This window comes from Scatophagus argus, chromosome 5 (genome assembly GCF_020382885.2).
Source record: "Scatophagus argus isolate fScaArg1 chromosome 5, fScaArg1.pri, whole genome shotgun sequence".
Taxonomy (NCBI): domain Eukaryota; kingdom Metazoa; phylum Chordata; class Actinopteri; family Scatophagidae; genus Scatophagus; species Scatophagus argus.
This window is the reverse complement of record NC_058497.1, coordinates 12,266,727-12,280,548: the sequence shown is the minus strand read 5'-3', so window position 1 is coordinate 12,280,548 and position 13,822 is coordinate 12,266,727. Positions and strand designations below refer to the sequence as shown.

At 41.1% G+C, this 13,822-nt stretch overlaps 1 protein-coding gene across 2 annotated transcripts in view; it reads left to right on the top strand.

The window, feature by feature from the left end:
* Positions 1 to 13,822, top strand: part of pdgfd (platelet derived growth factor d) — a 46,912-nt gene that overhangs the window by 857 nt on the left and 32,233 nt on the right. The gene's annotated exons all lie outside the window — the stretch shown is intronic.

The following is a 13,822-nucleotide window of genomic DNA, read 5'->3' as shown; positions in this document are numbered from 1 at the left end:
ATCTGAAGGACAAAAAGGAAACTCCTTTCTTGCAGTGGCTGATTGTCTTGTGGTGGCTAACAGTGTTACCTAAAATACACATGAACTCTTTCTAAGTGTGACAAAAGATTGACATGGTTTGTTGTGCTGACTGACCTGTTGACAGGCGGCAGAGTGAAGAAAAGGTTAAAAGCTAAATGATGTAAAGTGGGTGCAAAGGAAGCTGTGAAGAAAGAGCAAACCCTAGTAACACAGAACGTATACATAACGTCATGACCAACAACTAACGGGAAGGAAGCGTTCCCTCATACATACAGAAACCTAACGAAGCCTAATGTTCCCTAAATATCGAGGGAACCAAACATGTAACCAACAACATTAGGGGAACATTCAGGGAACGCGACTGCAGTTCTGCAGTGCTGAATCTACGTTCTCAAGACGTTCTGGGAACCAAAATGTGCTACAAGGGAAAGTCTCTTGGGTGCCAAACTGCTCCACTTTCTCAGATTTTGAAAAGTGAATAAAGAGCGTGCATGTGTCAGTCAGCTGTGTGTGATAGAAGCCAGTCAAGAGTGGGACTCGAGTCCATCTCTCCTTCACTGAAGCTGAACTCTTCAGATTCCCTGAGCCTCTTGCTATCTAACTTCCTACAGGTGCTCCATTCTTACTTTTCACTTGGCCCTAAGGCTAAAGTCACAGTGCTCCAGTACGTTTGATCACACACACACACACACACACACACACAGGCTTGTGTACAGCTGCAGGGTTGCTTTTGGCAGGAACACACGAAAATACCACTGTATTAGGTTCTAACCTGGACGGCTGCCCCTGAGGCCCTTTTCACCTCTCACTCCTCCTGTGTGTGTGTGTGTGTGTGTGTGTGTTTATAACAAAAGAATAACACTGATACATTAAGCAGCCTACATTTCAGTGCTCCCCATCAAATGGCTCTGAAACTTTCTGAAGTTCAGATGATTTTTTTTTTTTTTGTTACTACTTGCGCCCACAGATGTTTGAACACTGAACACACTGAACACTTCTGCTCCCAGCACAAGTATGACTGCTGTGACAGAGCAGACAGGAGAGCAAACCAGAGCGATGACAAAGAAATGGCTCGTTACAAAATAAAAGTTAATGCTGGTAGAAGATGTCAGCTGTGTTAAAGCTGGAACATGCTTTGAAAATTCTTTATGAGCAAGTTTTTGCTCTGGGAAAAAACTATTTTGTAGTGATTTTATGTTATTAGAAAAGTGTCACTCTAAGACCACAGCAAAATGTGCACTTAATTTTTATTTGACCTTGTCATTTTCAGAAACTATTACTGTAGTTTTGCTTTCCTCTTACATGTAAACACTTAATTTTAGCAGCATTTACCACTTCAGAAACAATTTCAATGCTTGTTGTTTGAGCTTCTCCACATTACATATCAGATCATCACTGAAATAAACTTTTGCCTCATCCTCTCCTTTGAAAGGAAAAAGACTTCTTTGTGTTGAAGTAGGAGTGCTACTTCTCAGTGTGTGTTCCCACCAAGGCCTAGAATAAATACTTTACACACATACTTAAGTGTGTGTTTGGTATAAACTGAAATTGAAAGAAAAATCTCTCCCTTTTGTACATTTCCCTGGGGCTGTCTGCACTTACCATCTGTCCAACTAATTCAAAATATGGGAACTCCCTGTAATGATGTTTTGAAGAAATGATTGGTCTGGTGCACTCGGTGAAGGAAAGGATGGCCGTTAACATTTTGGAGACAGTTGTCCTCCAAGTGAGACTCATTTCAACAGGAACTCAAAGTGGGAGACTTTATAGTGTTGCACAGTTCAGTTTCAGAGGGTCAGCGTTTCAATCACCTGCCAGCAGCCATTAAAATTATTGAGTGTTTAATCATTTTATCACAGGAGCTTTAAAGATGAGATCACTTTTTTTTGAACACGGTCACTGCAGGGCAGCCACTCACTGATGTATGTTCTTTTAATATCAAGTCAGATTGACTTCATCGGAGTGAATTCTTTGATCGCTCGATGATCTTTTGTTATAATAAAAGTCTGTCTGATACCTACTATTGAGACAGGCTGGTTGTTAGATGCTGCACAAGCTTTTAGCTATTCTTTAATCCACTGCATGCTGTCTTACAAAAATACACACGCCTAAGTTATCTTTTCGTGTGTGTGTGTATCCCTGCGTTTATGCATTTAGTGTCGGCTTATGTGGAATATGAGAGCTTAGTTCCGTTATTTGATTGACTGGTGCTGATTAGCTGTGTTTCACTGTGCAGGGGTGAACCTCCAGCTGACAGGGGCTCCCGAGCTTTCACTCATCCATTTTTGAGTGAATGTGTCCATGTGTGTATGTTTGTGTATTTGAACGTGTGCGTGAGGGAGCGTTCTGACAAAATGTCTTAGCTCACTTCTAGGAATTCCCCCCAAGGTTTTTCCTCCTGTGTTTGTTCAGCGTTTTGCTTGCTCTTTTCGCTTGCCATTGAAGTGCGTCTGTGTGGAGGGGGTGAGACAGGGGGACACCAAGTAGATTTGTAGAAGTGGAAAGACACAAATACATACGTAAACACAGAGACCAAAGTAAACACTGTTTGGCCTTTTTGCCCTGAACAACTTATTATCTCTGCTGAAGAGACCATATGACCCAGATAGAATAAAACCTATTACAAACTACTGAGTGTGTGTGTGTGTGTGCGAGCAGCACTTGCGGGCAGGGAAATATGCACACATGTATGCAAGCCCAGACAGAAAGAAGAATACAGTCACTGACACTGTCACCCAGACACAAAGTCCAAGGCTAAACTGTAATACAGTTCACTGCTTCCTCTCAGTTCTTACAATAAAAGTAAATCTCTCAGATGCATCACGAGAGAACATATTTGCCTCTGGCTGCCAGTTTGTAACTGGATAGTATTAATGTCAAAGCTACATAAGTCTTTGTGCCATACTCTGAGAAAGTCTGTCCTCTGATGTTAGAATTCAGTGGAAATTGACATATCACAAAAAGCCACCATGTTGTTTTTCATGTCCTTTAATACCTACAACTACCTCTTACTGTTCATATGATGGGTTATGTATTATTTAATTTCTTATAGGGATAATTGTATGCTCTTGTAAAATCAGAGTCACAAATTGAGAAAAAAAAATCAGTCCTAAGTGATTAACTGGATAATGTATCCACATATATTCACATTTGTTCTGTTAATGTTTAAGTCCATGGCACAACAGAGTGACTGGGAATATTAAAAATCACATCAACACATACACACACTGAGGTGTTGCACAACTTTGTGAGCATGAGGGAATGGAAAACATGTGAGATTTAAGTGGGGTTATCTTTTTTAACCTGTTAACTTTAACATCAACTAATGTTATGCAACTAATACTGACACACGTTACTTGTGTGTGAAAGCACACAAACACACACACAGGAACACACTCTCATACTTAAAAGTATGAAAACTGAGATGTTGCTTGTCGAGACTGACCGTGCAAACACCCTGCAGAGATCTGCACAGAGGTTTTATAAAGGCTACTGGCATATCTGTCTGATTCCTCCTCTTCTTATTCCCAGTGGTTCTTCTCTTATCTGTTGCCTTCCTGTCTCAGTGCTGCCTTATCAGTCTGTGCCTCATGACATATCACTCCATCTCTCCAGATCCCTTTCTTTCAATCTCTCCCTTTCTTATTTCCCTCTTTATCCTCCCACCCCCCCCTCCATGTGTTCCTGCTCCTTTTAATCAAAAGATATTTCAACCTGTTGGCTATGTGAGCAAATATAAAACAGTGGCAAACAGTGTCACACATTTTAGCACACTCGCACAAGAACAATACATTTAGTCTATGTCTACCAACAGACACTTCGACAGACATACACTCAATAGATTTACAAGTTACACAGCAATGCATGCATATGCTCATGAAAAGAAACATCAGTGTTTAGTGGCTGCACTCAGAAAAGCTTGTGTGCTCTCATACTCTGGAGGAAGGCGTTGGTGATATCAGTGAGTGTGATGTCATGGTCCTTGACTGTGTCTGAGAACTCAAAGTGGCCTTACCTCTGATAACACACGTACACACTCACTCACACAAAAAATAAATAGTTATTCAAAACATGCTGGAGCATCCAAACATAAAATGTGCAGTAACACATACAGATGTACTTTTATATACCTGTTGTAGAGTTTGTCATATTTGACGAAACAGTTTGACCTCAAAGACGTTTAAATTAATTTTTTTTTCTGAACATTGACTTCTTGTCCATGTTGACTTAAACTTGAGATTTAAAGTTCATTATTAATCTTGGAAACAGTAATTGACTACACCCTAAAGTACTTATTCTGAAGCTTTCAATCACATCAAACAAACTATCTCAATGGAAACTAAATAACACTGATACTTAAAAAAAAATTTAATGTCAAAAATAATTCCTTAAATGCATCCTTTCCTTGTGTTTTTGGACACAGGAACACATAGATCTGTCTGTGACAGGCTATGAATGAGTTCAATGGGTTCTGAATGTTTTTGTGTCACTATATTAAACCCAACGGTGACAGCAGGGAGGAGTGTCACTGAGGTTATTGGAATTCATGAGTCATACTCAGGACACCCAACATGAAACTTCTCCCCACCCACCCACCCAGGATGACACATGGACACGCAAACGCAATTACAGGATCTCCCTTTCAAAGGAATCCCCCAATAAACACTTATGACACACACACACACACACACTTAGTATGTAAGAACTGCATGAGCCAAAGAGACCCCACCCCTAACATTTGGCAGGCAGTCTTTTCCTCCCCTGCACAGAGAAAACAGGGTGGTGACCATTTCAACAGTGTGACAGGAGAGGAGTGCGTGCCACAAGAGAGAGGCAAAAGAGTGAGATGATGCCCTGAGTGGAGATAGTTGCAGGTTCACATATATCTGCACTGATTTCGTGAGGAGAGGCCAGGAGGGTGCTCAGAAGAGTTGGAGGGCACAGGGAAGAGGAGAGGGAAAAGGTGTGCAGAGAGAGATATGGCAAGTTAAAAGACCTGTCCTTCCACATTTCTGCCCTGTCAGCTTGGAGAGAGAGATAGTAAGACCAGCAGCAAGCCAAATGGGCAGAGTATAAAGGAGATGGCAGAAAGCTAGACTGATAGAGGAGTGCATGCGGGGATAAGGTATTTCAGAGTATGGAGTATAGTGCCAAAAATAGGCAGATGATTGAGCTGATTAAAAAGAAGGCATGACCACGACTCTGTGAACATGATGAAGGCTGCAGACGAATACGGCTTCCGAGACTGGGAGGGTCAGGCTACAGCCGTGCAAACTCAGGGAGGTGGAAATAAATCTTCTTCACCTTATGCCCCAAATGTGATTGTTTAAAAGAACAAGGAATTCCTCAGGATTACCCAAATACACATAATATCCTTATAGAGAAAAGTATTGAATCCCCTCATACTGGTGATTTGAGTGCAGGCAACAACCACCATCACTTGTTATCTCTTAGGTGTTGCAGATAAAAAAAAAACAAAGAAAACAGGCAAAGACCTGATATGGGGACTTTCAAAAAAAATGACAATGCTTCTAAAGTTTTGTGCTTCACTTGCATGTTAAGACTTTTAACAGAAAACTCCTCTAACATGGCCCCAAAACCCGACAGAAGTAACAAAATGTGGTGTAGCAGTAGCTAAATCCACATTACAGGAGTGTGTTGATTGGTCTGGATGTGTGTTTTCTGTATAATTTGGCGGTGAGCTGCTTTCCTGTGGTTTTGTTTTATGTGTCTGTGAGTAAATTGTGTGTGGATTTGGTTGATGACTGATTTTGGGCTGGTATGTTACATAGCCTGACAGCTATTTGAGTTAATGCGAACTTGATATGGATTTCCCTACATCCAGTGCTGTCTAACATCTTCTTTTGGATATACTAACTCAATCTATGCCATTAATACTCTTGAGCTGAAGCTGAGCCGAGTTGAGGACATGCTGTACAGGAGAATTAGAGAGCAGACCTGAAAAAAGAAAGCGACAGATGTTGAGTACTTGTAGAGTGGGAGTCGGTCTTGTACAATAGCTGAACCCTCTGACTGGCACAGTGGATGCAGACAACAGAGGAAAAAACAGAGAGAGATGCAGGGAGCAAGAAAGAAAGAGAGAAAGAAAGTGATAGGCTAGTGGATGAAAGAAAAGAGAAGAATGAATCTGAAACTTGAAGATATATATATATATATAATAATATATAATATAATAAAGATATCAAAGAAAGAGATTTTGGAGAAGGGAAGGAAAGGGAGCATTAACAAACAGAACTCAGTGTTTCCCCTTCTCAGAACATTTTTTTTGTCATGTACATTCATTATTTCAAAGCCATATTTCTCCTCTTTGGCTTGGGACAGGCTATTTTGAATACTTTTCGAATTCTGTTTGACTGGAAGTGATAAGGTCCAGTCCAAATGTTGAAAGAATTGTACCAGGGTTGGGTGACTGGATGAATAGTGAAAATGGTTATCACCAGTTGCGATTTACTTATGAAAAGAGACAGAGCAGAGGTGTGAAAAGAGTGACAGAGAGCACCTGTTATCTCAGAAAAGAAATGGGAGTGGGATGAGTGTGATGAATAAGCAAAGAAAATGAAAATAAATCAAGGGATTGAGGAATCAGAAGAGCATAGAAGGAGAAAAAAGTTTGAAAAGTGGGAAGAAGTTTGTGAACACACATGAAGACACCCCCAACAGTGAACGAAATGCTGATGAATAAAAGTTAAGGATAATAAGGGGAGCAGAATAGAGAATGTGCTGGATGGTGAGATTCCCCCCCACAGCGTTCGCTCTGTTTCAGTCCCTGACAAACAAAGCCAATGTGACTCAACAGTAAATCCAAAAGAAAACTGCTGATCCAATTGTGTGAGTGTGTTAGAAATCTAGAGAGCGACAGATAGAAGGACGATGTTTGTTTGTGTGCTAGAGGATGGACGGGGGTGTAGAAACTGTGTATATTTGAGAATACAAACTAACCGCAGTAACGTCCTCTGACCTACAGCAAAGATAAGTGCTAATACAAATACTCCACACCTGGAACTTCACTTAAAATGGCTTAAATGAAGCATACTGAGGAAAGTAATTTACTGTTGTACATTTTCTTGATGTAGAAAGTATAAATACCTCTAAGCTGTACACTTTCAGTTCAACAGTGGGTTATAATATATCAAACAGTTTAAATTGCAAATGCAAAGTTTACCACAGACCCCCTGGAAAAGTATGCCAGATGAGTCCTGAATTAGAAACTTACATTTTGGTGACAAATTGATAGCCAGCCACTGCCAGAGCAGTGCCCTGTAAGATGCCACAACATATTTGTTATTTACCCAAATAATATCAGTGTATAACACTGCCTGTGTAGTTGCAGCTGGCATGTTAATTATATTGACATCCCCTCAGGCAAGCTGTTGCATTGAAGCAGGCCCTCTGAGGGGAGTGTGAGGGGAAATGAAAATGAGTGCAACCATTTGGCAGTTATTTGGATTTTAGGTAGTTAATTACAAAAAGGCAGCTGATCTGTATCAAGTTCAGGCAAAGGATACGTGAAAAAGTTCACCTTTATTTGCACTGCTGCAGATAAAGGCTGTTGCGGTCCTGCCAGACTTGAGTGATGCCTTTGGTATGGCAGATCACTCCATCTTCATACTGTGTGATGAAGCTTAGCTCAGTCTAAAAGGGTCTGCTGTTAACCATTATGCTCCTATCTGTGCCACTGAACCTTTTCCTCATTTTCTCACTTCATTCAAGAGGCCCCGGTCAATCTTGGGTCTGTAACTATTCTTCATGATTATTCATGATGACACACAGTTGTACGTCCCCATTAAAGTCTACCAATCATAGCAGCCTAACCAAACTTATCGCCTTCCTCTCTGATATTATTTGCTGGACCTCTCAAAACTTCTTTAAAAATAATGAAGACAAAATGGGAATTATATTGATTGCCATTTTCTTTCTTATAGTCCTCAGTCTTGAAGCCCAAATCAATTATATTAAGTCAACTGTGGGTATTTTATTTTATTTACTCACAACCACATACTTTGATTGTTAAGTCATGTTTCTTTCAACTCATATTAATTTAAAGAAAAACAAGATTGAAAAAAGATCCTATACTTTGAGAACATACACAGGGTGCTTTTCATTTTTTCTTGTGTTGAGTTCTGTAATGATCTCTACTCTTGTATTACGCAGCCTTCCCTCCATCACCATTAGCTTGCTCAAAATGCCGCTGTGAGGATTATCACCAATTCAAGTAAATGAGATCACGTAACCGCAATTCTGGCTTCCCTGCATTGGCTTTCCATTTATTTTCGCATTGATTTAAACATTTTATTGTTGACCTTCAAGGCTTTATATGACCAGGCCCCTAATTACATTAAGGAGCTACTGACAAGTTATGAGCTTGGGTTCCCTCTTAGATCAGCTGACGGTGGCTTTCTGCTCATTCCCAGAGCACAAAGGATAGATGTACCAAAAGAGAGGTAGTTCAATTACCTATTTGCGAACACAATTTTATGTCCTCAGCATGTAAGACAATATGCTGTATCCATTTTACAACCTGCTTTGCTGTTTTGGCAGATTGATGGTAGCTTTGACCCACTATCACCACTATCGGGTTACCCCCTCCAATGTGGCTTTTTAGGGTTTGGCCTGCGATTTGTGTTTGCTTGTGTTCTGCCCACTAAAGTTTTTTATCTATTCAGCATGAATCTGTTCAATACTGTGGGCGCTGATGCCTCAAAACTGTTCACAAAGGCTTTAGGGACTAGTAAAATAACACAGTAACTAAGCTCAGCCTGCAGTATGGAAATGGAGTCAAGAAGTGCTTAAACTATTGCTCACTTAGTTGATCATTTGTGTCATGTATGAAACAAAAGCAGCCGACTGTTGCTTCCAGCTTCTCAGAGGTGAGCAGTCGATAATTTGACAAAATCGCTTTGAGCTCTGAGAAAGTATAGAATAGGCAGAGTGGTTGGCAGATGACAGAAATGATGGAAATAATCATAAAACCTAGGTTGAGCTGAGGTTGTTGAGGCAGGCAAAACAAGTGCACTGGTGCACTCACACACAACACACTCAGCTTCCTGCAGCATAAATCCATGGAACCCTGAGTGTACTGTTTACTACTGCCTACCCAAAAACTGTACTGTAACTTTGTTCACTCCGTGCTGCGGCTGTTTATATGACATTTTATCAGCTCAACAGAACAAAACAAGAGCGGAACTTAGCAATAAAATCATCCATTGCATATGAAGGAGTATTTGTAGGTTCTGTTTGAGAGCGAAACATCTGTAAAATAGCACAGGAGGTATAGTATAAGATGTTTTCTTGAGAAACAGACAATGAATCAAATGTTTTCAATACCTGCTGAAATTTTAAGGTACAAGTGAGAGAGTCTGGAAAAAAAAAAGGTCTGATGCCAGCATGTTTCAGCTACCAGAGCAAAGTGAGGGCGAAGACATGACAAATGTCAGAAGTGACACTGCAGAAAGATGAGAGCAGGAGCTTCTTTCACCCCAGGAGAGTCATTCCTGCTGAAGGAAAGAGATAAACACTCTGTGTATTTATGTCGTGTGTTTTATGCGTGTGTGTGTGCGTGAAGAAGAAATCCTCTAGTGCACTGTGAGAGCTCTGTCTTTGTTACTCTGACAATGGTGCTCTGACACAAATGAAAAAGATTCTTTTTCCCTCCTCTGTCAAACACTTTCATCTTTCCCTCTCCGACTGTCAGCGTTTCTCCCCATATTTCCTTTACTCTCTCTGATTCTCCATTTGTGTACCTCAGCATTTCTCCCGCTGTCTCTCTCCCTCTTTCTCCGTCTCCTCTTGTCTTCATTAGCTTCCCCTCTCCTGTTTTCATCTCATCATTTACTCTCTGAATTTGGTATCTGAGTAGCAGGAAGTGAGGAACGGAGAGCCATGAGTGTGCAGAATACAAATATTGAGGAGGGAGAGGGAGAAATGGGGATAGGGGACCTGGATAGGAGCAAAGGAGCAGGCATTGTTAGTGGGATATCAGAAGGGAAAATGAGAGAGGCAGAAAGAAAAGTTAACAGGCAGAAAAAGGAGCAGAAGCGAGACAGAATATAAAAGGAGAAGGGGAAAGAAATGGCAGAAGGGTGGTGTTATGTGCTACTGTGGAGCCTGCAGCAGGATAAGTGATCCCAGTGGTAGATGGAAGGTCAGATACACACTGACAGGCACACCACTGCTTAACCCTGCGCTCTGACCACACACACCAGGGCACACGCTGCCCGACACACACATATGTATATACACGAAGGCGCACTTACACACAGCTGACGTGAGGCAGACAGACTGAGAGCAGGATGGCTGTCAAAACATCAGCATCTGCTCAGCATCACACACAACGCTCAGAGCAAACATGCGCACAAACATGAATCTAGCAAACAGCGTCCATGCAGCCCTTAGGGATCAAGGCTGATATTTGATAAACTTGTGCTACTGCAGCTGGGGCTTGGCTAAAACACACACACACACCCAGACACACAACCCAGCAGCAGCATATTTCACCCATTTCTTGATAAAATTATGTTGAAACTTCATGTTGGTCTATAAAGAAAACGGACTTTGTGTGCATTTATTAGATTGGATGCTTACTGTATTGTGACTGCATGTACTGTATATAGCAAGAGATTTTATTATGTGCATGTATTTGTGTCAATATGTGTGTGTGTGTGTGTGTGTGTGTGTGTGTGTGTGTGTGTGTGTGTGTGTGTGTGAATGCAGGGTTAATTGATTGTCCTCGTCAGCCCTGTTGTTCAGACTGCAGTAGCTGTCAGCAGGAGCCAACTGCTACTCTAACAAGCCTTACAAACACACACACATTTTCAAACCCTCTCGCAAGCGCACACACACACACATTATCCCATTAGCCCGTAATGTAGAAAACAGAAGCACCGAATCACTTAAACGAGCACACATGTGCAAACACAGAAGCAGCTCAAGTAATGTAGAAAATGGTGTGTGATTGTGCCTAAGCCAATATTCTTGACATTTGCCAGTTTGAATGACAGACGTTAGAAATATCTGAAAAATCCCCTGGCATTTCTTGAAATGTGACAAGTGTAACAATCCAACCTTAAGCCAAACCGCAATTTGTCCTCTGTTTGATTTGCAGGAACAGCAATCCATGGTTGGGACCACTCCAATTTCATAATAAAGATACAGCATCGAACAAAGAGATGACATATAACATAATGCACAGGGCATGCAAAACACAGACACACACACACACACACACACACACACGCACGTACGCACAGGAAGGATATTGCTGATCAAGTGTTGGTAAATGCACTCCATCACAGTGTAGGAGGTTACACAGGGACAAGTCCCTCTCATCCCTCATCCTTTGCTGCTCTCTATCCTGCCCCTCCCTCAAACCCTCCTCGCGGTCTGACATCTTGAGCTGGCTTCCCACACCCACCTGCTTTCATGGATTTCTGCCTAATCTCCACTTCTTTCCCACCTTCTTCTCCTTGTTTCTTCTTGTCTCCTCTGTCTCTCTTTTTCTCATCCACTTCTGCTCTTAGTTACTACCCGTTTTTCATACTCCATATATGTATATGGAGATATATTTGTATATGTTGCTGTTGCTGTGAATTTTGTTGTTTGTTTTGTTTCTAGTCCTTAAGAATACTTTTTATTATGCACATTATCATCATAATTTGCTAAATTTGTTTTAGATTTTCACATAATTTGTATATTATTAAAGCTGTTTAGTCAAGCAGACAAAAGTAAGCAAATTGGCTGATATAAATTTGGGTCTAATGCAGATAATGTTGGTGTGCCATCATTATGAAGACAAATGTGTCAACTATGAAACATGCTTTAATCTGAATTGATTATGTGTTTCATCCACATCCCTTGCCCTCTGAGCTGAATTCCATTTTTGCAAAGACGGGCTTCCCAGAAAATCTTTCACTTTCTTTTTACTTCTTCTTCCTTGCATCTGTATATGTTCATGCGTTTGCACTCCACAATTTAAGTCTGTCCATGTGTGCATGTGACCATGAATATGTATGTTTTGGCATCCAAGTATCTTTATCTACATGTGTGTGCCGCCTCTGGTTTGCGTTATGGGTGGCTGGAGCAGTTCCTCCGCCGTGTCTCCACTGACCTGTCCTCAGTGCTGACTCAGCGAGTGTTGGTCCCCTCTGCATTATTCAGCAAGCTTAGCCAAGGTGTTAAACAGGAGCACATCTTCACAGAGGATGGGAGCATGCTAAGTGGTCTGGCACAAGACAAGGAGAATGTAGAGATGTTAGCTTAGTGTGATACAGAGATTAGCTTGTAGAAGCAAGACTAAAGCTGTGTCCCATTTCCATTCACTGGAATTACAAGATGGATTTGTGGATGTAGTGTGTTCACACCTACAAAGATGTTAGTCTGCATACAAAATTTGCTTGAAATTTGAGCACTGAGTGTGTTGATGAACACTGTCCTCCCACGAAGAAACACATAACATGTAGGAGGTTGTGACAGTTAAAAAAACATTAAGTATTAGCAATTAATTAAGTAATAAGATACTACAGATATAACACAGAATATAAAAGTGCTGGGATTCATTGTAAAACATGTCCCACATGTCCCACAAACTCCTGACATGGTTGTTTAAATGCAGTTTAGAAAAGCATAAATTTGCATGTGTGCATGTGGTATGAAAAGGCCATGTCATCTCTGTAGTCCAGAGAAAATATCTTTGTTATGTTGTTGCTTTCAACCATAGAGGATAATAGCACAATTTAAGTAATTTTACCTAGACTGACATTGTTTGCACCTTACATCCTTGAGATATGCTTGAGTAAATATTCAAAGTTACCCAACAATGTACTGAAAAAAATCAATTAACGTTGTCTTTTGAACTTTTGAACCACCACTTTTCCACCCTGGTTGGATAAAGTGCAGCCCATTGCTCTCCTTTGCACCCATTAGGCTAATTTTTCCCATCAACAGGTGTTGAGTCATAGATGCCTGAGAGGCACTAGTGGATGCTAATGCTAATCAAAGGCCCAAAAGGACCATTGACACTCTCTGGTGAAGAAGTAAGGACCAGCTAAAAAGCTTCAGTACCAAAGAAAATTCGAAATGCATCATGAGTCACAGTTTTCCAGTGATGTCTCTCTGCTTTGTTTTTGCCTTTGAAACAGATGACAAAGCGAAATAATGATGAATTTGCACAAACATCACAACAAAGCAAGTGACACCCTCACACAAACAAGCACATAACTTCACAGATGCACACAAAGCAGTTATTATCTTTGCTTATTTATGAGTGTAACTCTTTGGTGTAGATTATACAGCCTTTGATATGTCGAGGTATCTCGGGGCTTTGTGGACTTTCCTCGTCCTTTTCACGGTACAGCAACAATGTTTCGATCTCAATTTTTCCGCTGCCGCTAGTCCCTCTTTCGTTATCTGTTCTGTCTTTACATTTATTTTCTCTCAGTTTCCTGTTCTTCTCTGCCTCACTCAATCACTGTCTCCCCCTGTTTGCATCTCATCCATCCCACTGTCTTCCATCTCTGTTCTGTCTCATTCTTGATTCTCAGCCTTTCTTCACCTTCGTTTGGTCCCTCTCTGTATTTTTGGTCTGTCTGCTCTGTTACTTGTCCACTTGGCATTGCGTATAGTCATTTTGAAGAGACTGAGTGAGCCCAGACAGTGTTTTGGTCTGTGGCTGTTGGTCTAACCTCTTCTGTCCGTGTCACAGGACATGCCTTTGTGTTGGCTTCAAAGGAACACATGCACTCTCTCTCTCACACACACACACACACACACATGCACACACACTAGG